A 25098-nucleotide genomic window follows, 5' to 3' on the forward strand; every position below is an offset into this window, starting at 1 on the left:
GACACCTTTTGAAGCTCTTCATATATTTCACACCTTTTCAGGTTCTTCTTGTTTTTGAACAAAGCTTCATGCTCCTCCTAGTTTTCACACTTATTGAAGCTCTTCATATATTTCACACCTTTTCAAGCTCTTCATGTGTTTGAACACCGCTTCATGCTCCTCCTATTTATCACATCTTTTGAAGCTCTTCATATATTTCACACCTTTTCAAGTTCTTCATGTTTTTGAACACCGCTTCATTCTACTCCTATTTTTCAGAACTTTTCATGCTCCTCATATTTTTGACACCTTTTGAAGCTCTTCATATATTTCACACCTTTTCAGGCTCTTCAAATTTTTCAACACCACATCATGCTCCTCCTATTTTTCAGACCATTTCATGCTCCTCATATTTTTCACACCTTTTGAAGCTCTTCATATTTTTCACACCTTTTCAGGCTCTTCATGTTTTTGAACACCGCTCATGCTCCCTCTATTATTCAGAGCGTTTCATGCTCCTCATATATTTCACACTCTTTGAAGCTCTTCATATTTTTCAACCCTTTTCAGGCTCTTCATGTTTTTAAAAACCGCTTCATGTTCCTCCTATTTTTCAGACTGTTTCATTCTCCTCATAATTTTGACACGTTTTGAAGCCTTTCAAGTTTTTCACACCTTTCAGGCTCTTCATGTTTTTGAACACAATTTCATGCTTCTCCTATTTTTCAGACCATTTCATGCTCTTCATATTTTTGACACCTTTTAAGCTCTTCATATTTTTCACAGATTTTCAGGCTCTTCAAGTTTTTGAACACCGCTTCATGCTCCTCCTATATTTCAGAACGTTTCATGCTCCTCATATTTTTGACACCTTTTTGAAGTCTTCATATATTTCACACCTTTTCAGTCTCTTCATGGTTTTGAACACCGTTTCATGGTCCTCCTATTTTTCAGACCATTTCATGCTGCTCATATTTTTCACTCCTTTTGAGGCTGTACAAATTTTTCACACCTTTTCACGATCTACATATTTTTCAACACCGTTTTATTCTCCTCCTATATTTGAGACCGTTTCAAGCTCCTCATAATTTTGACACCTTTTGAGGCTCTTCATATTTTTCACACCTTTTCAGGCTCTTCATGTTTTCGAAAAACGTTTCATGCTCCTCCTATATTTCAGAACGTTTCATGCTCCTCTTATTTTTGACACCTTTTGAAGTCTTCATATATTTCACACCTTTTCAGTCTCTTCATGGTTTTGAACACCGTTTCATGCTCCTCCTATTTTTCAGACCGTTTCATGCTCCTCATATGTTTGACACCTTTTGAAACTCTTCATATTTTCACACCTTTTGAAGCTCTTCATGTTTTTTACACCTTTTGAAGCTCTTCATATTTTTCACACTTTTTCAGGCTCTTCATGTTTTTGAACACCGCTTCATGATCCTCCTATTTTTCAGACCGTTTCATGCTCCTCATATTTTTGACACCTTTTGAAGCTCTTCATATTTTTCAAACTTTTTGAACCTCTTCATATTTTTCACACCTTTTCAGGCTCTTCATGTTTTTCAACACTCCTTCATGCTCCTCCTATTTTTCAGACCATGTCATGCTCCTCATATTTTTGACACCTTTTGAAGCTCTTCATATATTTCACAACTTTTCAGGCTCGTCATGTTTCTGAACACCGTTTCATGCTCCTCCTATTTTCCAGACCGTTCATGCTCCTCATATTTTTGACACCTTTTGAAGCTCTTCATATTTTTTACACCTTTTCAGGCTCTTCATGTTTTTCAACACCACTTCATGCTCCTCCTATTTTTTAGACCGTTTCATGCTCCTCATATTTTTGACACCTTTTGAAGCTCTTCATGTTTTTCACACTTTTTCAGGCTCTTCATGTTTTTGGACACCACTTCTTCCCCCTCATTTTTTCACAAGGTTTCTTCCTCCTCATTTTTTTGACACCTTTTGAATCTCTTCATATTTTTCACACCTTTTCATGCTCTTCATTTTTTTCAACACCGATTCATGCTCCTCCTGTTTTGCAGACCGTTTCAGGCTCCTCATATATTTCACACCTTTTCATGCTTTTCATATGTTTCACACCTTTTCAGTCTCTTCATGTTTTTGAACACCGTTTCATGCTCCTCCTATTTTTCAGACCATTTCATGCTCCTCATATTCTTGACACATTTTGAAGCTCTTCATATTTTTCACACCTTTTCAGGCTCTTCATGTTTTTGAAGACTTTTTCATGCTCCTCCTAATCTTCAGAACGTTTCATGCTTCTCATATTTTTGACACATTTTGAAGCTCTTCATATATTTCACAACTTTTCAGGCTGTTTATGTTTTTCAACACCGCTTCGTGCTGCTCCTATTTTTCAGACCGTTTCATGCTCCTCATATATTTGACACATTTTGAAGCTCTTCATGTATTTCACAACTTTTCAAGCTTTTCCTTTTTCAACACCGATTCTTGCTCCTCCTATTTTTCAGACCGTTTCATGTTCCTCATATTTTTGAAACTTTTTGAACCTCTTCATATATTTCACACTTTTTCAGGCTCTTCATGTTTCTGAACACCGTTTCATGCTCCTCATATTTTTACATGTTTTGAAACTCTTCATATTTTTCACACCTTTTCAGGCGCTTCAGGTTTTCAACACCGTTTCATGCTCCTAATATTTTTCAGACCGTTTCATGCTCCTCATATTTTTGACACCTTTTGAAGTCTTCATATATTTCACACCTTTTCAGTCTCTTCATGGTTTTGAACACCGTTTCATGCTCCTCCTATTTTTCAGACCGTTTCATGCTCCTCATATGTTTGACACCTTTTGAAACTCTTCATATTTTCACACCTTTTGAAGCTCTTCATGTGTTTTACACCTTTTGAAGCTCTTCATATTTTTCACACTTTTTGAACCTCTTCATATTTTTCACACCTTTTCAGGCTCTTCATGTTTTTCAACACTGCTTCATGCTCCTCCTATTTTTCAGACCATGTCATGCTCCTCATATTTTTGACACCTTTTGAAACTCTTCATATATTTCACAACTTTTCAGGCTCTTCATGTTTTTGAACAACGCTTCATGCTCCTACTATGTTTCAGATCGTTTCATGCTCCTCATATTTTTGACACTTTTTGAAGCTCTTCATATTTATTACACCTTTTCAGGCTCTTCATGTTTTTCAACACCACTTCATGCTCCTCCTATTTTTTAGACCGTTTCTTGCTCCTCATATTTTTGTCACCTTTTGAAGTTCTTCATATATTTCACACCTTTTCAGGCTCTTCATGTTTCTGAACACCGTTTCATGCTCCTCCTATTTTTCAGACCGTTTCTTGCTCCTCATATTTTTTACACTTTTGAACCTTTTCATATTTTTCCCACCTTTTCAGGCTCTTCATGTTTTTCAACACCGTTTCATGCTCCTCCTATTTTCAGACTGTTTCCTGCTCCTCATATTTTTGACACCTTTTCAGGCTCTTAATGACTTTGAACACCGTTTCATACTCCTCTTATTTTTCAGACAGTTTCATCCTCCTCATATATTTGACACCTTTTGAAGCTCTTCATATTTTTCACACCTTTTCGGGCTCTTCATGATTTTGAACACCACTTCATGCGCCTCCTATTTTTCAGACCGTTTCATGCTCCTCATATTTTTTCACCTTTTGAAGCTCTTCATATGTTTCACACATTTTCAGACCCTTCATGTTTTTCAACACCGCTTTATGCTGCACCTATTTTTCAGACCGTTTCATGCTCCTCATATTTTTGACACTTTTTGAACCTCTTCATATTTTTCACACCTTGTCAGCCTCTTCATGTTTTTGAACACCGCTTCATGCTCCACATATTTTTAAGACCGTTTCATGCTCCTCATATTTTTCACACATTTTCAGGCTCTTCATGTTTTTGAACACCATTTCATGCTTCTCATATATATGACACCTTTTGAAGCTCTTCATGTATTTCACTCCTCTTCAGGCTCTTCGTGGTTTTCAACAACATTACATGCTCCTCCTATTTTTCAGAGCATTTCATACTCCTCATATTTTTGACACCTTTTGAAGATCTTCATATTTTTCAAACCTTTTCAGGCTCTCCATGTTTTTCAGCACCATTTGATGCTCCTCCTATTTTCAGACTGTTTCATGCTCCTAATATTTTTCACACCTTTTCAGGCTATTCATTTTTTTCAACTCCACTTCATGCTCCTCCTATTTTTCAGACCGTTTCATGTTCCTCCTATTTGTGACACTTTTGAATCTCTTCATATATTTCACACCTTTCCAGGCTCTTCATGTTTTTCAACACCGCTTCATGCTCCTCCTATTTTTGAGACCGTATCATGCTCCTCATATTTTTGACACATTTTGAAGCTCTTCATGTTTTTCAACTCCGCTTCATGCTCCTTCTATTTTTGACACCTTTTGAAGCTCTTCATATTTTTCACACATTTTCAGGCTCTTCATGTTTTTCAACACCGTTTCATGCTCCTCTTATTTTTAAGACCGTTTCATGCTTCTTATATTTTTGACACCTTGTGAAGCTCTTCATATATTTCACACCTTTTCAGGCTCTTCATGTTTTTCAACACCGCTTCATGCTCCACCTATTTTTAAGACCATGTCATGCTCCTCATATTTTTGACACCTTTTGAAGCTCTTCATATATTTCACACCCTTTCAGGCTCTTCATGTTTTTGAACAATGCTGCATGCTCCTACTATGTTTCAGATCGTTTCATGCTCCTCATATTTTTGACACTTTTTGAAGCTCTTCATATTTTTACACCTTTTCAGGCTCTTCATGTTTTTCACACCTTTTCAGGATCTTCATGTTTTGCAACAACCCTTCATGCTCTTCCTTTTTTTGGACCCTTTGAAACTCCTCCTATTTTTGACACGTTTTTAAGTTCTTCATATTTTTCACACCATTTCAGGTTCTTCATGTTTTTCAACACCGCCTCATGCTCCTCCTATTTTTCAGAGCTTTTCATGCTCCTCCTATTTTTGACGCCTTTTGAAGCTCTTCATATATTTCACACCTTTTCAGGCTCTTCATGTTTTTCATCACTGCTTCATGCTCCTCCTAGTTTTCAGACCGTTTCATGCTCCTCAAATTTTTGACACCTTTTGAAGCTCTTCATTTTTTTCACAGCTTTTCAGGCTCTTTCAAGTTTTTCACACCGCTTCATGCTCCTCCTATTTTTCAGACGTTTTCATGCGCCTCATATTTTTGACACCTTCGAAGCTCTTCATATTTTTCACACATTTTCATGCGCTTCATGTTTTTCAACACCACTTCTTGCTCCACCTATTTTTCAGATCGTTTCATGCTTCTCATATTTTTATACCTTTTGAAGCTCTTCATATATTTCACACCTTTTGAGGCTCTTCATGTTTTTCACACCTTTTCAGGCTCTTCGTGTTTTTCACAACTTTTCAGGCTCTTCATGATTTTCAACACCGCGTCATGCTCCTCCTATTTTTCAGACCGTTTCATGCTCCTCATATTTTTGACACCTATTGAAGCTCTTCATATATTTCACACCTTTTGAGGCTCTTCATCTTTTTCACACCTTTTCAGGCTCTTCATGTTTTTAAAACCATTTCAGGCTCTTCATGTATTTCAACATCGTTTCATGCTCCTTCTATTTTTCAGACTGTATCATGCTCCTCATATTTTTGACACCCTTGAAGCTCTTCATATATTTCACACCTTTTCAGGCTCTTCATGGTTTTGAACACCGCTTCATGCTCCTCCTATTTTTCAGACTGTTTCATACACCTCATATTTATGACACGTTTTGAAGCTTTTCACATATTTCACACCTTTTCAGCCTCTTCATGTATTTCAACACCACTCATGCTCTTCCTATTTTTCAGACCGTCATGCTCCTCATATTTTTGACACCTTTTGAAGCTCTTAATATTTTTCACACCTTTTCAGACTCTTCATGTTTTTCAACACCGTTTCATGCTCCTCCTATTTTTCAGACCGTTTCATGCTCCTCATATTTTTTACACCTTTTGAAGCTCTTCATATTTTTCACTCCTATTCAGGCTCTTCATGTTTTTGAACACCGTTTCATGCTACTCCTATTTTTGACACCTTTTGATGGTCTTCATATTTTTACACCTTTTCAGTCTCTTCATGTTTTTCAACACCACTTCCTTCTCCACCTATTTTTCAGATCGTTTCTTGCTCCTCATATTTTTGACAATTTTTGAAGCTCTTCAAATTTTTCACACCTTTTGAACCTCTTCATATATTTCACACCTTTTCAGGCTCTTCATGTTTGTCACACCTTTTCAGGCTCCTCATGTTTTTGAACACCGCTTCATGCTCCTCCTATATTTCAGACCGTTTCATGCTCCTAATATTTTCACACCTTTTGAAGCTCTTCATATTTTCACACCTTTTGAAGCTCTTGATATTTTTCTCACCTGTTCAGTCTCTTCTTGGTTCTGAACATCGCTTCATTCTCCTCCTATTTCTCAGAACGTTTCATGCTCCTCATATTTTTGACACCCTTTGAAGCTCTTCATATTTTTCACACCTTTTCAGGCTCTTCATGTTTTTGAACACCGCTTCATGCTCCTCCTATTTTTCAGACCGTTTCGTGCTCCTCATATATTTGACACCTTTTGAAGCTCTTCATATTTTTCACACATTTTTAAGGCTCTTCATGTTTTTCAACATCGCTTCATGCTCCTCCTATTTTTCAGACCGTTTCATGCTCCTCATATTTTTGACACCTTTTGAAGCTCTTCATATTTTTCACACCTTTTCAGGCTCTCCATATTTTTCAACACTATTTAATGCTCCTCCTATTTTTCAGACCGTATCATGCTCCTCATATTTTTCACACCTTTTGAAGCTCTTCATATTTTTCACACGTTTTGAAGCTCTTCATATTTTTCACACCTTTTCAGGCTCTCCATATTTTTCAACACTGTTTAATGCTCCTCCTATTTTTCAGACTGTTTCATGCTCCTCATATTTTTCACACCTTTTGAAGCTCTTCAAATTTTTCACACCATTTCCGGCTTCATGTTTTTGAACACCACTTCATGCTCCTCCTCTTTTTCAGACCGTTTCATGCTCCTCATATTTTTAACATCTTCTGAAGCTCTTCATATTTTTCACACCTTTTCAGGCTCTTAATGATGTTGAACACCGTTTCATTTTCCTCCTATTTTTCAGACCGTTTCATGCTCCTCATATTTTTGACACCTTTTGAAGCTCTTCATATTTCTCACATCTTTTCAGTATCTTCAAGTTTTTGAACACCGCTTCATGCTCCTCATATTTTTCACGCCTTCTGAAGCTCTTCATATTTTTCACAACTTTTCAGGCTCTTCATCTTTTTGAACACCGTTTCATGCTCCTCATATTTTTGCCACTTTTTGAAGCTCTTCATATTTTTCACCCCTGTTCAGTATCTTCAAGTTTTTGATAACCGCTTCATGCTTCTCATATTTTTCACACATTCTGAAGCTCTTCATATTTTTCACACCTTTTCAGGCTCTTAATGATTTTGAACACCGTTTCATTTTCCTCCTATGTTTCAGACCGTTTCATGCTCCTCATATTTTTGACACCTTTTGAAGCGCTTCATATTTTTCACATGTTTTCAGGATCTTCATGTTTTTGAACACCGTTTCATGCTCCTCCTATTTTTCAGACGGTTTCATGCTCTTCATGTTTTTCAAGACCGTTTCATGCTCCTCCTATTTTTCAGACCGTTTCATGCTCCTCATATTTTTCAGACCGTTTCATGCTCCTCATATTTTTGACACCTTTTGAAGCTCTTCATATTTTTCACACCTTTTCAGGCTCTTCATATTTTTCAGCACCGCTTCATTCTCCTCCTATATTTCAGACCGTTTCATGCTCCTCATATTTTTGACACCTTTTGAAGCTCTTCAAATTTTGCACACCTTTTCAGGCTCTTCATGTTTTTGAACACCGTTTCATGCTACTCCTATTTGACACCTTTTGAAGCTCTTCATATTTTTCACACTTTTGAAGCTCTTCATATTTTTCACACGTTTTCAGGCTCTTCATGTTTTTAAACACCGCTTTATGCTCCTCCTATTTTTCAGAACGTTTCATGCTTCTCATATTTTTGACACCTTTTAATCTCTTCATATTTTTCACACCTTTTCAGGATCTTCAAGTTTTTGAACACCGTTTCATGCTACTGCTATTTTTCACACGTTTTGAAGCTCTTCATATTTTTCAAAACGTTTCAGGCTCTTCCTGTTTTTCAACACTGGTTCATGCTCCTCCTATTTTTCAGACCGTTTCATGCTCTTCATATTTTTGACACCTTTTGAAGCTCTTCATATTTTTTACAACTTTTCAGGCTCTTTATGTTTTACAACACCGCTTCATGCTGCTCATAATTTTCAGATCGTTTCATGCTCCTCATATATTTGACACGTTTTGAAGCTCTTCATATATTTCACACCTTTTCAGGCTCTTCAAGTTTTTCAACACGGCTTCATGCTCCTCCTATTTTTCAGACCATTTCATGCTCCTCATATTTTTGACACCTTTTGAAGCTCTTCATATATTTCACACCTTTTCATGCTCTTCATGCTTTTCAACACCGCTTCATGCTCCTCCTATTTTTCAGACCGTTTCATGCACTCAAATATTTGACACCTTTTGAAGCTCTTCATATTTTTCACACCTTATCAGGCTCTTCATGTATTTGAAAAACTGTTCATGCTCCACCTATTTTTCAGACTGTTTCATGCTCCTCATATTTTTGACACCTTTTGAAGCTCTTCATGTTTTTCACACTTTTTCAGGCTCTTCATGACTTTGAACACGACTTCATTTTCGCCTTTTTTTCAGACCGTTTCATGCTCCTCATATTTTTCACAACTTTTCAGGCTCTTAATTATTTTGAACACCGTTTCATTTTCCTCCTATTTTTCAGACCCTTTCATGCTCCTCATATTTTTGACACCTTTTGAAGCTCTTCATATTTTTCACACCTGTTCAGTATCTTCAAATTTTTGATAACCGCTTCATGCTTCTCATATTTTTCACACCTTCTGAAGCTCTTCATATTTTTCACAACTTTTCAGTCTCTTCATGTTTTTGAACACCGTTTCATGCTCCTCCTATTTTTCATACCGTTTCATGCTCCTCATATTTTTGCCACTTTTTGAAGCTCTTCATATTTTTCACACCTGTTCAGTATCTTCAAGTTTTTGATAACCGCTTCATGCTTTTCATATTTTTCACACCTTCTGAAGCTCTTCATATTTTTCACACATTTTCAGGCTCTTAATGATTTTGAACACCGTTTCATTTTCCTCCTATTTTTCAGACCGTTTCATGCTCCTCATATTTTTGACACCTTTTGAAGTGCTTCATATTTTTCACATGTTTTCAGGCTCTTCATGTTTTGAAAAACCGCTTCATGCTCCTCATATTTTTCAGACCGTTTCATGCTCCTCTTATTTTTCACACCATTTCAGGCTCTTCATGTTTTTGAACACCGCTTCATGCTCCTCCTATTTTTCAGACCGTTTCATGCTCCTCATAATTTTGACATTTTTTGAAGATCTTCTTATATTTCATGCCTTTTCAGGCTCTTCATATTTTTGAACACCTTTTCATGCTCCTCCTATTTTTCAGACCATTTTATGCTCCGCATATTTTTGACACCTTTTGAAGCTCTTCATATTTTTCACAACTTTTCATGCTCTTCATTTTTTTCAACACCGTTTCATACTCCTCTTATTTTTCAGACAGTTTCATGCTCCTCATATATTTGACACCTTTTGAAGCTCTTCATATTTTTCACACCTTTTCGGGCTCTTCATGTTTTTGAACACCACTTCATGCTCCTCCTATTTTTCAGACCGTTTCATGCTCCTCATATTTTGATACCTTTTTAATCTCTTCATATTTTTCACAACTTTTCATGCTCTTCATGTTGTTCAACACCGTTTCATACTCCTCTTATTTTTCAGAATGTTTCGTGCTCCTCATATTTTGACACCTTTTGAAGCTCTTCATATTTTTCACATCTTTTCAGTATCTTCAAGTTTTTGAACACCGTTTCATGCTCCTCCTATTTTTCAGACCGTTTCCTGCTCCTCATATTTTTGACAATTTTTGGAGCTCTTCATATTTTTCACACCTTTTCAGGCTCTGCATGTTTTGAACACTCCTTCATGCTCCTCCTATGTTTCAGACCGTTTCATGCTCCTCATATTTTTTCACCTTTTGAAGCTCTTCATATATTTCACACATTTTCAGACCCTTCATGTTTTCCAACACCGCTTTATGCTGCACCTATTTTTCAGAACAGTTTCATGCTCCTCATATTTTTGACACTTTTTGAACCTCTTCATATTTTTCACACCTTGTCAGGCTCTTCATGTTTTTGAACACCATTTCATGCTTCTCATATTTTTGACACCTTTTGAAGTTCTTCATGTATTTCACTCCTCTTCAGGCTCTTCGTGGTTTTCAACACCATACATGCTCCTCCTATTTTTCAGACCGTTTCATGCTCCTCATATTTTTGACACCTTTTGAAGCTCTTCATATTTTTCAAACCTTTTCAGGCTTTCCATGTTTTTCAGCACCATTTGATACTCCTCCTATTTTTCAGACCGTTTCATGCTCCTCATATTTTTGACACCTATTGAAACTCTTCATATATTTTACACCTTTTGTTGCTCTTCATCTTTTTCACAGCTTTTCAGGCTCTTCATGTTTTTCACAACTTTTCAGGCTCTTCATGTTTTTCACACCTTTTCAGGCTCTTCATGTTTTTCAACACCGTTTCATGCTCCTTCTATTTTTCAGACTGTTTCATGTTCCTCATATTTTTGACACCCTTGAAGCTCTTCATATATTTCACACCTTTTCAGGCTCTTCATGGTTTTGAACACCGCTTCATGCTCCTCGTATTTTTCAGACTGTTTCATACTCCTCATATTTATGACACGTTTTGAAACTCTTCATATATTTCACACCTTTTCAGCCTCTTCATGTATTTCAACACCACTCATGTTCCTCCGATTTTTCAGACCGTTTCATGCTCCTCATATTTTTGACACGTTTTGAAGCTCTTAATATTTTTCACACCTTTTCAGGCTCTTCATGTTTTTCAACACCGCTTCATGCTACTCCTATTTTTCAGACCGTTTCGTGCTCCTCATATTTTTGAAACCTTTTGAAGCTCTTCATATATTTCACACCTTTTCAGACTCTTCATGTTTTTCAACAACGCTTCATGCTCCTCATATTTTTGACACCTTTTGAAGCTCGTCATATATTTCACTTCTTTTCAGGATCTTCATGTTTTTCAACACCGCTTCATGCTCCTCATATTTTTGACACATTATGAAGCTTTTCATATATTTCACACCTTTTCAGTCTCTTCATGTTTTTCACACCTTTTCAGGCTCTTCATGTTCTTGAACACCGTTTCATGCTCCTCCTATTTTTCAGACCATTTCATGCTCCTCATATTTCTGACACCTTTTGAAGCTCTTCATATTTTTCACACCTTTTCAGCCTCTTCATGTTTTTCAACACCGCCTCATGCTCCTCCTATTTTTCAGAGCTTTTCATGCTCCTCCCATTTTTGACGCCTTTTGAAGCTCTTCCTATATTTCACACCTTTTCAGGCTCTTCATGTTTTTCATCACTGCTTCATGCTCCTCCTAGTTTTCAGACCGTTTCATGCTCCTCAAATTTTTGACACCTTTTGAAGCTCTTCATTTTTTTCACAGCTTTTCAGGCTCTTTCAAGTTTTTCACACCGCTTCATGCTCCTCCTATTTTTCAGACGTTTTCATGCTCCTCATATTTTTGACACCTTCGAAGCTCTTCATATTTTTCACACATTTTCATGCGCTTCATGTTTTTCAACACCACTTCTTGCTCCACCTATTTTTCAGATCGTTTCATGCTTCTCATATTTTTATACCTTTTGAAGCTCTTCATATATTTCACACCTTTTGAGGCTCTTCATGTTTTTCAAACCTTTTCAGGCTCTTCGTGTTTTTCACAACTTTTCAGGCTCTTCATGATTTTCAACACCGCGTCATGCTCCTCCTATTTTTCAGACCGTTTCATGCTCCTCATATTTTTGACACCTATTGAAGCTCTTTATATATTTCACACCTTTTGAGGCTCTTCATCTTTTTCACACCTTTTCAGGCTCTTCATGTTTTTAACACCATTTCAGGCTCTTCATGTTTTTCAACACCGTTTCATGCTCCTTCTATTTTTCAGACTGTATCATGCTCCTCATATTTTTGACACCCTTGAAGCTCTTCATATATTTCACACCTTTTCAGGCTCTTCATGGTTTTGAACACCGCTTCATGCTCCTCCTATTTTTCAGACTGTTTCATACACCTCATATTTATGACACGTTTTGAAGCTTTTCATATATTTCACACCTTTTCAGCCTCTTCATGTATTTCAACACCACTCATGCTCTTCCTATTTTTCAGACCGTCATGCTCCTCATATTTTTGACACCTTTTGAAGCTCTTAATATTTTTCACACCTTTTCAGACTCTTCATGTTTTTCAACACCGTTTCATGCTCCTCCTATTTTTCAGACCATTTCATGCTCCTCATATTTTTTACACCTTTTGAAGCTCTTCATATTTTTCACTCCTATTCAGGCTCTTCATGTTTTTGAACACCGTTTCATGCTACTCCTATTTTTGACACCTTTTGATGGTCTTCATATTTTCACACCTTTTCAGTCTCTTCATGTTTTTCAACACCACTTCCTTCTCCACCTATTTTTCAGATCGTTTCTTGCTCCTCATATTTTTGACAATTTTTGAAGCTCTTCAAATTTTTCACACCTTTTGAACCTCTTCATATATTTCACACCTTTTCAGGCTCTTCATGTTTGTCACACCTTTTCAGGCTCCTCATGTTTTTGAACACCGCTTCATGCTCCTCCTATATTTCAGACCGTTTCATGCTCCTAATATTTTCACACCTTTTGAAGCTCTTCATATTTTCACACCTTTTGAAGCTCTTGATATTTTTCTCACCTGTTCAGTCTCTTCTTGGTTCTGAACATCGCTTCATTCTCCTCCTATTTCTCAGAACGTTTCATGCTCCTCATATTTTTGACACCCTTTGAAGCTCTTCATATTTTTCACACCTTTTCAGGCTCTTCGTGTTTTTGAGCACCGTTTCATGCTCCTCCTATTTTTCAGACCGTTTCGTGCTCCTCATATATTTGGCACTTTTTGAACCTCTTCATATTTTCCAATCCTTTTCAGGCTCTTCATGTTTTTCAACACTGTTTCATGCTCCTCCTGTTTTTCAGAACGTTTCGTGATCCTCTTATTTTTCAGACCGTTTCGTGCTCCTCATATTTTTGAAACCTTTTGAAGCTCTTCATATATTTCACACCTTTTCAGACTCTTCATGTTTTTCAACAACGCTTCATGCTCCTCATATTTTTGACACCTTTTGAAGCTCGTCATATATTTCACTTCTTTTCAGGATCTTCATGTTTTTCAACACCGCTTCATGCTCCTCATATTTTTGACACATTATGAAGCTTTTCATATATTTCACACCTTTTCAGTCTCTTCATGTTTTTCACACCTTTTCAGGCTCTTCATGTTCTTGAACACCGTTTCATGCTCCTCCTATTTTTCAGACCGTTTCATGCTCTTCATATTTTTGACAATTTTGAAGCTCTTCATGTATTTCACACCTTTTCAGGCTCTTCATGTTTTTCAACACCGCTTCTGACTCCTCCTATTCTTCAGACCTTTTCATGCTCCTCATATTTTTGACACCTTTTGAAGCTCTTCATATATTTCACACCTTTTCAGGCTCTTCATGTTTTTGATCACTGCTTCATGCTCCTCCTAGTTTTCAGACCGTTTCATGCTCCTCAAATTTTTGACACCTTTTGAAGCTCTTCATTTTTTTCACAACTTTTCAGGCTCTTTCAAGTTTTTCACACCGCTTCATGCTCCTCCTATTTTTCAGACGTTTTCATGCTCCTCATATTTTTGACACCTTCGAAGCTCTTCATATTTTTCACACATTTTCATGCGCTTCATGTTTTTCAACACCACTTCTTGCTCCACCTATTTTTCAGATCGTTTCATGCTCCTCATATTTTTATAACTTTTGAAGCTCTTCATATATTTCACACCTCTTGAGGCTCTTCATGTTTTTCACACCTTTTCAGGCTCTTCGTGTTTTTCACAACTTTTCAGGCTCTTCATGATTTTCAACACCGCTTCATGCTCCTCCTATTTTTCAGACCGTTTCATGCTCCTCATATTTTTGACACCTATTGAAGCTCTTCATATATTTCACACCTTTTGAGGCTCTTCATCTTTTTCACAACTTTTCAGGCTCTTCATGTTTTTCACACCTTTTCAGGCTCTTCATGTTTTTCAACACCGTTTCATGCTCCTTCTATTTTTCAGACTGTATCATGCTTCTCATATTTTTGACACCCTTGAAGCTCTTCATATATTTCACACCTTTTCAGGCTCTTCATGGTTTTGAACACCGCTTCATGCTCCTCCTATTTTTCAGACTGTTTCATACTCCTCATATTTATGACAGGTTTTGAAGCTTTTCATATATTTCACACCTTTTCAGCCTCTTCATGTATTTCAACACCACTCATGCTCTTCCTATTTTTCAGACCGTCATGCTCCTCATATTTTTGACACCTTTTGAAGCTCTTAATATTTTTCACACCTTTTCAGACTCTTCATGTTTTTCAACACCGTTTCATGCTCCTCCTATTTTTCAGACCGTTTCATGCTCCTCATATTTTTTACACCTTTTGAAGCTCTTCCTATATTTCACACCTTTTCAGGCTCTTCATGGTTTTGAACACGGCTTCATGTTCCTCCTATTTTTCAAACTGTTTAATGCTCCTCATATTTTTGACACCATTTGAAACTTTTCATATATTTCACACCTTTTGAGGCTTTTCATGTTTTTCACACCTTTTCAGGCTCTTCATGTTTTTCACATCTTTTCAGGCTCTTCATGTTTTTCAACACCGCTTCATGCTCCTCCTATTTTTCAGAACGTTTCAGGCTCCTCATATTTTTGACAGCTATTGAAGCGCTTCATATATTTCACACCTTTTCAGACTCTTCATGCTTTTCAACACCGCATCATGCTCCTCCTATATTTCAGAGCGTTTCATGGTCCTCAAATTTTTGACACCTTTTGAAGCTCTTCATTTATTTCACACCTTTTCAGGCTCTTCATGTTTTTTACACCGTTTCATGCTCCTCCTATTTTTCAGACCGTTTCATGCTCCTCATATTTTTGACACCTTTTGAAGCTCTTTGTATATTTCACACCTTTTCAGGCTCTTCATGGTTTTGAACCCGACTTCATGTTCCTCCTCTTTTTCAAACTGTTTCATGCTCCTCAAATTTTTGATACCTTTTGAAGCTCTTCATTTATTTCACACCTTTTCAGGCTCTTCATGTTTTTACACCGTTTCATGCTTCTCCTATTTTTCAGATCGTTTCATGCTCCTCATATTTTTGACACCTTTTGAAGCTCTTCGTATATTTCACACCTTTTCAGGCTCTTCATGGTTTTGAACACGACTTCATGTTCATCCTAATTTTCAAACTGTTTCATGCTCTTCATATTTTGACACCTTTTGAAGCTCTTCTTATTTTTCACATATTTTCAGGCTCTTCATGTTTTCAACACCGCTTCATGCACCTCCTATTTTTCAGATTGTATCATGCACCTCATATTTTTTACAGCTTTTGAAGCTCTTCATATATTTCACACGTTTTCAGGCTCTTCATGTTTTTGAACAACGCGTCATGCTTTTCCTATTTTTCAGACTGTTTCATGCACCTCATATTTTTGACACGTTTTGAAGCTCTTCATATTTTTCACACCTTTTCAGGCTCTTCATGTTTTCAACACCACTTCTTGCTCCTCCTATTTTATAGACCGTTTCTTTCTCCTCATATTTTTGACACCTTTTGAAGCTCTTCATATTTTTCACACCTTTTGCAGCTCTTCATATTTCTCACAGCTTTTCAGGCTCTTCATGTTTTTTTAACACCAGTTCATGCTCCTCCTTTTTTTCAGACCATTTTTAGGTCCTCATATTTTTGACAACTTTTGAAGCTCTTCATATTTTTCACACCTTTTCAGGCTCTTCATGTTTTTGAACACCATTTCATGCTTCTCCTATTTTGCAGACCGTTTCATGCTCGTCATATTTTTGACACCTTTTGAAGCTCTTCATATATTTCACACATTTTCAGGCTCTTCATGTTTTTCAATACCACTTCATGCTCGTCTTTTTTTTTCAGACCTTTTCATGCTCCTCATATTTTTCACACCTTTGGAAGCTCTTCATATTTTTCACACCTTTTCAGGCTCTTCATGTTTTTGAACACCGTCTCATGCTACTCCTATTTTTGACGCCTTTTGAAGCTCTTCATATTTTTCACATCTTTTCAGGCTCTTCATGTTTTTCAACACCACTTCATGCTCCTCTTATTTTTCAGACTGTTTCATACTCCTCATATTTTTGACACTTTTTGAAGCTCTTCATATATTTCACACCTTTTCAGGCTCTTCATGTATTTCAACACCACTCATGCTTCTCCTATTTTTCAGACCGTTTCATGCTCCTCATATTTTGGACAGCTTTTGAAGCTCTTTATATTTTTCAAAACTTTTCACGCTCTTCATGTTTTTCAACACCATTTCATGCTCCTCCTATTTTTCAGACCGTTTCATGCTCCTCATATTTTTGATACCTTTTGAAGCTCTTCATATACTTCATACATTTTCAGGCTCTTCATGTTTTTCAACACAACCTTATGCTCCTTTTTTTTTTTCAGACCGTTTCATGCCCGTCATATTTTTGACACCTTTTTAAGCTCTTCATTTATTTCACACTTTTTCAGGCTCTTCATGTTTTTCAATATCACTTCATGCTCCTCTTTTTTTTCAGACCTTTTCATGCTCCTCATATTTTTCACACCTTTTGAAGCTCTTCATATTTTTCACACCTTTTCAGGCTCTTCATGGTTTTGAACACCATTTCATGCTCCTCCTATTTTTCAGACCGTTTCATGCTCCTCATATTTTTGACACCTTTTGAAGCTCTTCATGTTTTTCACACCTTTTCAGGCTCTTCAAGTTTTTGAACACCGCTTCAGCCTCCTCCTATTTTTCAGACCGTATCATGCTCCTAATATTTTCACACCTATTGAAGCTCTTCATATTTTTCCACCTTTTCAGGCTCCTCATGTTTTTCAACACCGCTTCCTGCTCCTCCTATTTTTCAGACCGTTTCATGCTCCTCATATTTTTCACACTTTTTGAAGCTCTTCATATTTTTCACACCTTTTTAGGCTCTTCATGTTTTTCAACACCGCTTCCTGCTCCTCCTATTTTTCAGACCGTTTCATGCTCCTCATATTTTTCACACTTTTTGAAGCTCTTCATATTTTTCACACCTTTTCAGGCTCTTCATGCTTTTCAACACCACTTCATGCTCCTCCTATTTTTCAGACCGTTTGATGTTCTTCATATTTTTGACACCTTTTGAAGCTCCTCTTATTTTTCACACCTTTTCAGGATCTTCATTTTTTTCAACACCGCTTCATGCTCCTCCTATTTTTCAGACCGTTTCATGCTCCTCAAATTTTTGACACCTTTTGAAGCTCTTCATGTTTTTCACACCTTTTCAGGCTCTTCAAGTTTTTGAACACCGCTTCAGCCTCCTCCTATTTTTCAGACCGTATCATGCTCCTAATATTTTCACACCTATTGAAGCTCTTCATATTTTTCCACCTTTTCAGGCTCCTCATGTTTTTGAACACCGCTTCATGCTCCTCCTATATTTCAGACCGTTTCATGCTCCTAACATTTTCACACCTTTTGAAGCTCTTCATATTTTCACACCTTTTGAAGCTCTTGATATTTTTCTCACCTGTTCAGTCTCTTCTTGATTCTGAACATCGCTTCATTCTCCTCCTATTTCTCAGAACGTTTCATGCTCCTCATATTTTTGACACCCTTTGAAGCTCTTCATATTTTTCACACCTTTTCAGGCTCTGCATGTTTTTGAACACCGCTTCATGCTCCTCCTATTCTTCAGACCGTTTCGTGCTCCTCATATATTTGACACCTTTTGAAGCTCTTCATATTTTTCACACATTTTTAAGGCTCTTCATGTTTTTCAACATCGCTTCATGCTCCTCCTATTTTTCAGACCGTTTCATGCTCCTCATATTTTTGACACCTTTTGAGGCTCTTCATATTTTTGACACCTTTTGAAGCTCTTCATATTTTTCACACCTTTTAAGGCTCTCCATATTTTTCAACACTGTTTAATGCTCCTCCTATTTTTCAGACCGTATCATGCTCCTCATATTTTTCACACCTTTTGAAGCTCTTCATATTTTTCACACGTTTTGAAGCTCCTCATATATTTCACACCTTTTCAGGCTCTCCATATTTTTCAACACTGTTTAATGCTCCTCCTATTTTTCAGACCGTTTCATGCTCCTCATATTTTTCAAACCTTTTGAAGCTCTTCATATTTTTCACACCATTTCCGGCTTCATGTTTTTGAACACCACTTCATGCTCCTCCTCTTTTTCAGACCGTTTCATGCTCCTCATATTTTTGACACCTTTTGAAGCTCTTCATATTTTTCACACCTTTTCAGGCTCTTCATGTTTTTGAGCACCGTTTCATGTTCCTCCAATATTTCAGACCGTTTCATGCTCCTCATATATTTGGCACTTTTTGAACCTCTTCATATTTTCCAATCCTTTTCCGGCTCTTCATGTTTTTCAACACTGTTTCATGCTCCTCCTGTTTTTCAGACTGTATCATGCTTCTCATATTTTTGACACCCTTGAAGCTCTTCATATATTTCACACCTTTTCAGGCTCTTCATGGTTTTGAACACCGCTTCATGCTCCTCCTATTTTTCAGACTGTTTCATACTCCTCATATTTATGACAGGTTTTGAAGCTTTTCATATATTTCACACCTTTTCAGCCTCTTCATGTATTTCAACACCACTCATGCTCTTCCTATTTTTCAGACCGTCATGCTCCTCATATTTTTGACACCTTTTGAAGCTCTTAATATTTTTCACACCTTTTCAGACTCTTCATGTTTTTCAACACCGTTTCATGCTCCTCCTATTTTTCAGACCGTTTCATGCTCCTCATATTTTTTACACCTTTTGAAGCTCTTCCTATATTTCACACCTTTTCAGGCTCTTCATGGTTTTGAACACGGCTTCATGTTCCTCCTATTTTTCAAACTGTTTAATGCTCCTCATATTTTTGACACCATTTGAAACTTTTCATATATTTCACACCTTTTGAGGCTTTTCATGTTTTTCACACCTTTTCAGGCTCTTCATGTTTTTCACATCTTTTCAGGCTCTTCATGTTTTTCAACACCGCTTCATGCTCCTCCTATTTTTCAGAACGTTTCAGGCTCCTCATATTTTTGACAGCTATTGAAGCGCTTCATATATTTCACACCTTTTCAGACTCTTCATGCTTTTCAACACCGCATCATGCTCCTCCTATATTTCAGAGCGTTTCATGGTCCTCAAATTTTTGACACCTTTTGAAGCTCTTCATTTATTTCACACCTTTTCAGGCTCTTCATGTTTTTTACACCGTTTCATGCTCCTCCTATTTTTCAGACCGTTTCATGCTCCTCATATTTTTGACACCTTTTGAAGCTCTTTGTATATTTCACACCTTTTCAGGCTCTTCATGGTTTTGAACCCGACTTCATGTTCCTCCTCTTTTTCAAACTGTTTCATGCTCCTCAAATTTTTGATACCTTTTGAAGCTCTTCATTTATTTCACACCTTTTCAGGCTCTTCATGTTTTTACACCGTTTCATGCTTCTCCTATTTTTCAGATCGTTTCATGCTCCTCATATTTTTGACACCTTTTGAAGCTCTTCGTATATTTCACACCTTTTCAGGCTCTTCATGGTTTTGAACACGACTTCATGTTCATCCTAATTTTCAAACTGTTTCATGCTCTTCATATTTTGACACCTTTTGAAGCTCTTCTTATTTTTCACATATTTTCAGGCTCTTCATGTTTTCAACACCGCTTCATGCACCTCCTATTTTTCAGATTGTATCATGCACCTCATATTTTTTACAGCTTTTGAAGCTCTTCATATATTTCACACGTTTTCAGGCTCTTCATGTTTTTGAACAACGCGTCATGCTTTTCCTATTTTTCAGACTGTTTCATGCACCTCATATTTTTGACACGTTTTGAAGCTCTTCATATTTTTCACACCTTTTCAGGCTCTTCATGTTTTCAACACCACTTCTTGCTCCTCCTATTTTATAGACCGTTTCTTTCTCCTCATATTTTTGACACCTTTTGAAGCTCTTCATATTTTTCACACCTTTTGCAGCTCTTCATATTTCTCACAGCTTTTCAGGCTCTTCATGTTTTTTTAACACCAGTTCATGCTCCTCCTTTTTTTCAGACCATTTTTAGGTCCTCATATTTTTGACAACTTTTGAAGCTCTTCATATTTTTCACACCTTTTCAGGCTCTTCATGTTTTTGAACACCATTTCATGCTTCTCCTATTTTGCAGACCGTTTCATGCTCGTCATATTTTTGACACCTTTTGAAGCTCTTCATATATTTCACACATTTTCAGGCTCTTCATGTTTTTCAATACCACTTCATGCTCGTCTTTTTTTTTCAGACCTTTTCATGCTCCTCATATTTTTCACACCTTTGGAAGCTCTTCATATTTTTCACACCTTTTCAGGCTCTTCATGTTTTTGAACACCGTCTCATGCTACTCCTATTTTTGACGCCTTTTGAAGCTCTTCATATTTTTCACATCTTTTCAGGCTCTTCATGTTTTTCAACACCACTTCATGCTCCTCTTATTTTTCAGACTGTTTCATACTCCTCATATTTTTGACACTTTTTGAAGCTCTTCATATATTTCACACCTTTTCAGGCTCTTCATGTATTTCAACACCACTCATGCTTCTCCTATTTTTCAGACCGTTTCATGCTCCTCATATTTTGGACAGCTTTTGAAGCTCTTTATATTTTTCAAAACTTTTCACGCTCTTCATGTTTTTCAACACCATTTCATGCTCCTCCTATTTTTCAGACCGTTTCATGCTCCTCATATTTTTGATACCTTTTGAAGCTCTTCATATACTTCATACATTTTCAGGCTCTTCATGTTTTTCAACACAACCTTATGCTCCTTTTTTTTTTTCAGACCGTTTCATGCCCGTCATATTTTTGACACCTTTTTAAGCTCTTCATTTATTTCACACTTTTTCAGGCTCTTCATGTTTTTCAATATCACTTCATGCTCCTCTTTTTTTTCAGACCTTTTCATGCTCCTCATATTTTTCACACCTTTTGAAGCTCTTCATATTTTTCACACCTTTTCAGGCTCTTCATGGTTTTGAACACCATTTCATGCTCCTCCTATTTTTCAGACCGTTTCATGCTCCTCATATTTTTGACACCTTTTGAAGCTCTTCATGTTTTTCACACCTTTTCAGGCTCTTCAAGTTTTTGAACACCGCTTCAGCCTCCTCCTATTTTTCAGACCGTATCATGCTCCTAATATTTTCACACCTATTGAAGCTCTTCATATTTTTCCACCTTTTCAGGCTCCTCATGTTTTTCAACACCGCTTCCTGCTCCTCCTATTTTTCAGACCGTTTCATGCTCCTCATATTTTTCACACTTTTTGAAGCTCTTCATATTTTTCACACCTTTTTAGGCTCTTCATGTTTTTCAACACCGCTTCCTGCTCCTCCTATTTTTCAGACCGTTTCATGCTCCTCATATTTTTCACACTTTTTGAAGCTCTTCATATTTTTCACACCTTTTCAGGCTCTTCATGCTTTTCAACACCACTTCATGCTCCTCCTATTTTTCAGACCGTTTGATGTTCTTCATATTTTTGACACCTTTTGAAGCTCCTCTTATTTTTCACACCTTTTCAGGATCTTCATTTTTTTCAACACCGCTTCATGCTCCTCCTATTTTTCAGACCGTTTCATGCTCCTCAAATTTTTGACACCTTTTGAAGCTCTTCATGTTTTTCACACCTTTTCAGGCTCTTCAAGTTTTTGAACACCGCTTCAGCCTCCTCCTATTTTTCAGACCGTATCATGCTCCTAATATTTTCACACCTATTGAAGCTCTTCATATTTTTCCACCTTTTCAGGCTCCTCATGTTTTTGAACACCGCTTCATGCTCCTCCTATATTTCAGACCGTTTCATGCTCCTAACATTTTCACACCTTTTGAAGCTCTTCATATTTTCACACCTTTTGAAGCTCTTGATATTTTTCTCACCTGTTCAGTCTCTTCTTGATTCTGAACATCGCTTCATTCTCCTCCTATTTCTCAGAACGTTTCATGCTCCTCATATTTTTGACACCCTTTGAAGCTCTTCATATTTTTCACACCTTTTCAGGCTCTGCATGTTTTTGAACACCGCTTCATGCTCCTCCTATTCTTCAGACCGTTTCGTGCTCCTCATATATTTGACACCTTTTGAAGCTCTTCATATTTTTCACACATTTTTAAGGCTCTTCATGTTTTTCAACATCGCTTCATGCTCCTCCTATTTTTCAGACCGTTTCATGCTCCTCATATTTTTGACACCTTTTGAGGCTCTTCATATTTTTGACACCTTTTGAAGCTCTTCATATTTTTCACACCTTTTAAGGCTCTCCATATTTTTCAACACTGTTTAATGCTCCTCCTATTTTTCAGACCGTATCATGCTCCTCATATTTTTCACACCTTTTGAAGCTCTTCATATTTTTCACACGTTTTGAAGCTCCTCATATATTTCACACCTTTTCAGGCTCTCCATATTTTTCAACACTGTTTAATGCTCCTCCTATTTTTCAGACCGTTTCATGCTCCTCATATTTTTCAAACCTTTTGAAGCTCTTCATATTTTTCACACCATTTCCGGCTTCATGTTTTTGAACACCACTTCATGCTCCTCCTCTTTTTCAGACCGTTTCATGCTCCTCATATTTTTGACACCTTTTGAAGCTCTTCATATTTTTCACACCTTTTCAGGCTCTTCATGTTTTTGAGCACCGTTTCATGTTCCTCCAATATTTCAGACCGTTTCATGCTCCTCATATATTTGGCACTTTTTGAACCTCTTCATATTTTCCAATCCTTTTCCGGCTCTTCATGTTTTTCAACACTGTTTCATGCTCCTCCTGTTTTTCAGAACGTTTCGTGATCCTCTTATTTTTCAGACCGTTTCATGCTCCTCATAAGTTTACACCTTTTGAAGCTCTTCACATTTTTCGCACTTTTTAATGCTCTTCATATTCTTGAAAACCGCTTCATGCTCCTCATATTGTTGACACGTTTTGAAGCTCTTCATATTTTTCACACTTTTTCAGGCTCTTCATATTTTTCAACACCGCTTCATGGTCCTCTTATTTTTCAGACCGTTTCATCATCCTCATATTTTTCACACCTTTTGAAGCTCTTCATATTTTTCACACCTTTTCAGGCTCTTCATGTTTTTGAACACAGCTTCATGCTCCTCCTAATTTTTAGACCGTTTCATGCTCCTCCTATTTTTGACACCTTTTGAAGCTCTTCATATTTTTCACACCTTTTGAAGCTCTTCATATTTTTCACAGTGTTTCAGGCTCTTCATGTTTTGAACACCGCTTCATGCTCCTCCTATTTTTCAGACCGTTTCATGCTCCTCTCATTTCTGACACATTTTGAAGCTCTTCATATTTCTCACACTATTTCAGGCTCTTCATGTTTTTCAACAACGATTAATGCTCCTCCTATTTTTCAGACCGTTTCATGCTCCTCATATTTTTGACACCTTTTGAAGCTCTTCGTATTTTTCACACCTTGTCAGGCTTTTAATGTTTTTCAACACCGCTTCATACTCCTCCTATTTTTCAGACCATTTCATGCTCCTCATATTTTTGACACCTTTTGAATCTCTTCATATATTTCACACCTTTTCAGGCTCTTCATGTTTTTGAACACCGCTTCATTTTCCTCCTATTTTTCAGACCGTTTCATGCTTCTCATGTGTTTCACACCTTTTGAAGCTCTTCATATTTTTCACACCTTTTGAAGTTCTTCGTATTTTTCACACCTTTTCAGGCTCTTCTTGTTTTTCAACACCGCTTCATGCTCCTCCTATTTTTCAGACCATTTCATGCTCCTCATATTTTTGACAGTTTTTGAGGCTCTTCATATTTTTCACACCTTTTCAGGCTCTTCATATTTTTCAACACCGCTTCATGCTCCTCCTATTTTCAGTCCGTTTCTTTCTCCTCATACTTTTGACACATTTTGAAGCTCTTCATATTTTTCACACCTTTTCAGGCTCTTCATGTTTTTCAGCACAGCTTCACGCTCCTTCAATTTTTCAGATCGTTTCATGCTCCTTATGTATTTCACATCTTTTGAAGCTCTTCATATTGTTCACACCTTTTCAGGTTCTTCATGTTTTTCCACACCACTTCATGCTTCTCCTATTTTTCAGACCCTTTCATTCTCCTCTTATTTTTCACACCTTTTGAAGCTCCTCATATTTTTCACACCTTTTAAAGCTGTTCATATTTTTCAGACCTTTTCAGGCTCCTCATGTTTTTGAACACCGTTTCAGGCTCCTCCTCTATTTCAGACCGTTTCATGCTCCTCATATTTTTGACACCTTTTGAAGCTCTTCATATATTTTACACATTTTCAGGTTCTTCATGTTTTTCAAAACCACTTCATCCTCCTCCAATTTTTCAGACCGTTTCATGCTCATCTCATTTTTGACACCTTTTGAAGCTCTTCATATTTTTCACATGTTTTGAAGCTCTTCATGTTTTTGAAACGATTTCAGGCTCTTTATGTTTTTCAACACCGCTTCTTTTTCCTCCTATTTTTCAGACCGTTTCATGCTCTTCATATTTTTGACACCTTTTGAAACTCTTCATATTTTTCACACCTTTTCAGGCTTCATGTTTTTGAACACCGCATCATGCTCCTTC

This window comes from Dama dama, chromosome 12 (genome assembly GCF_033118175.1).
Source record: "Dama dama isolate Ldn47 chromosome 12, ASM3311817v1, whole genome shotgun sequence".
NCBI lineage: Eukaryota > Metazoa > Chordata > Mammalia > Artiodactyla > Cervidae > Dama > Dama dama.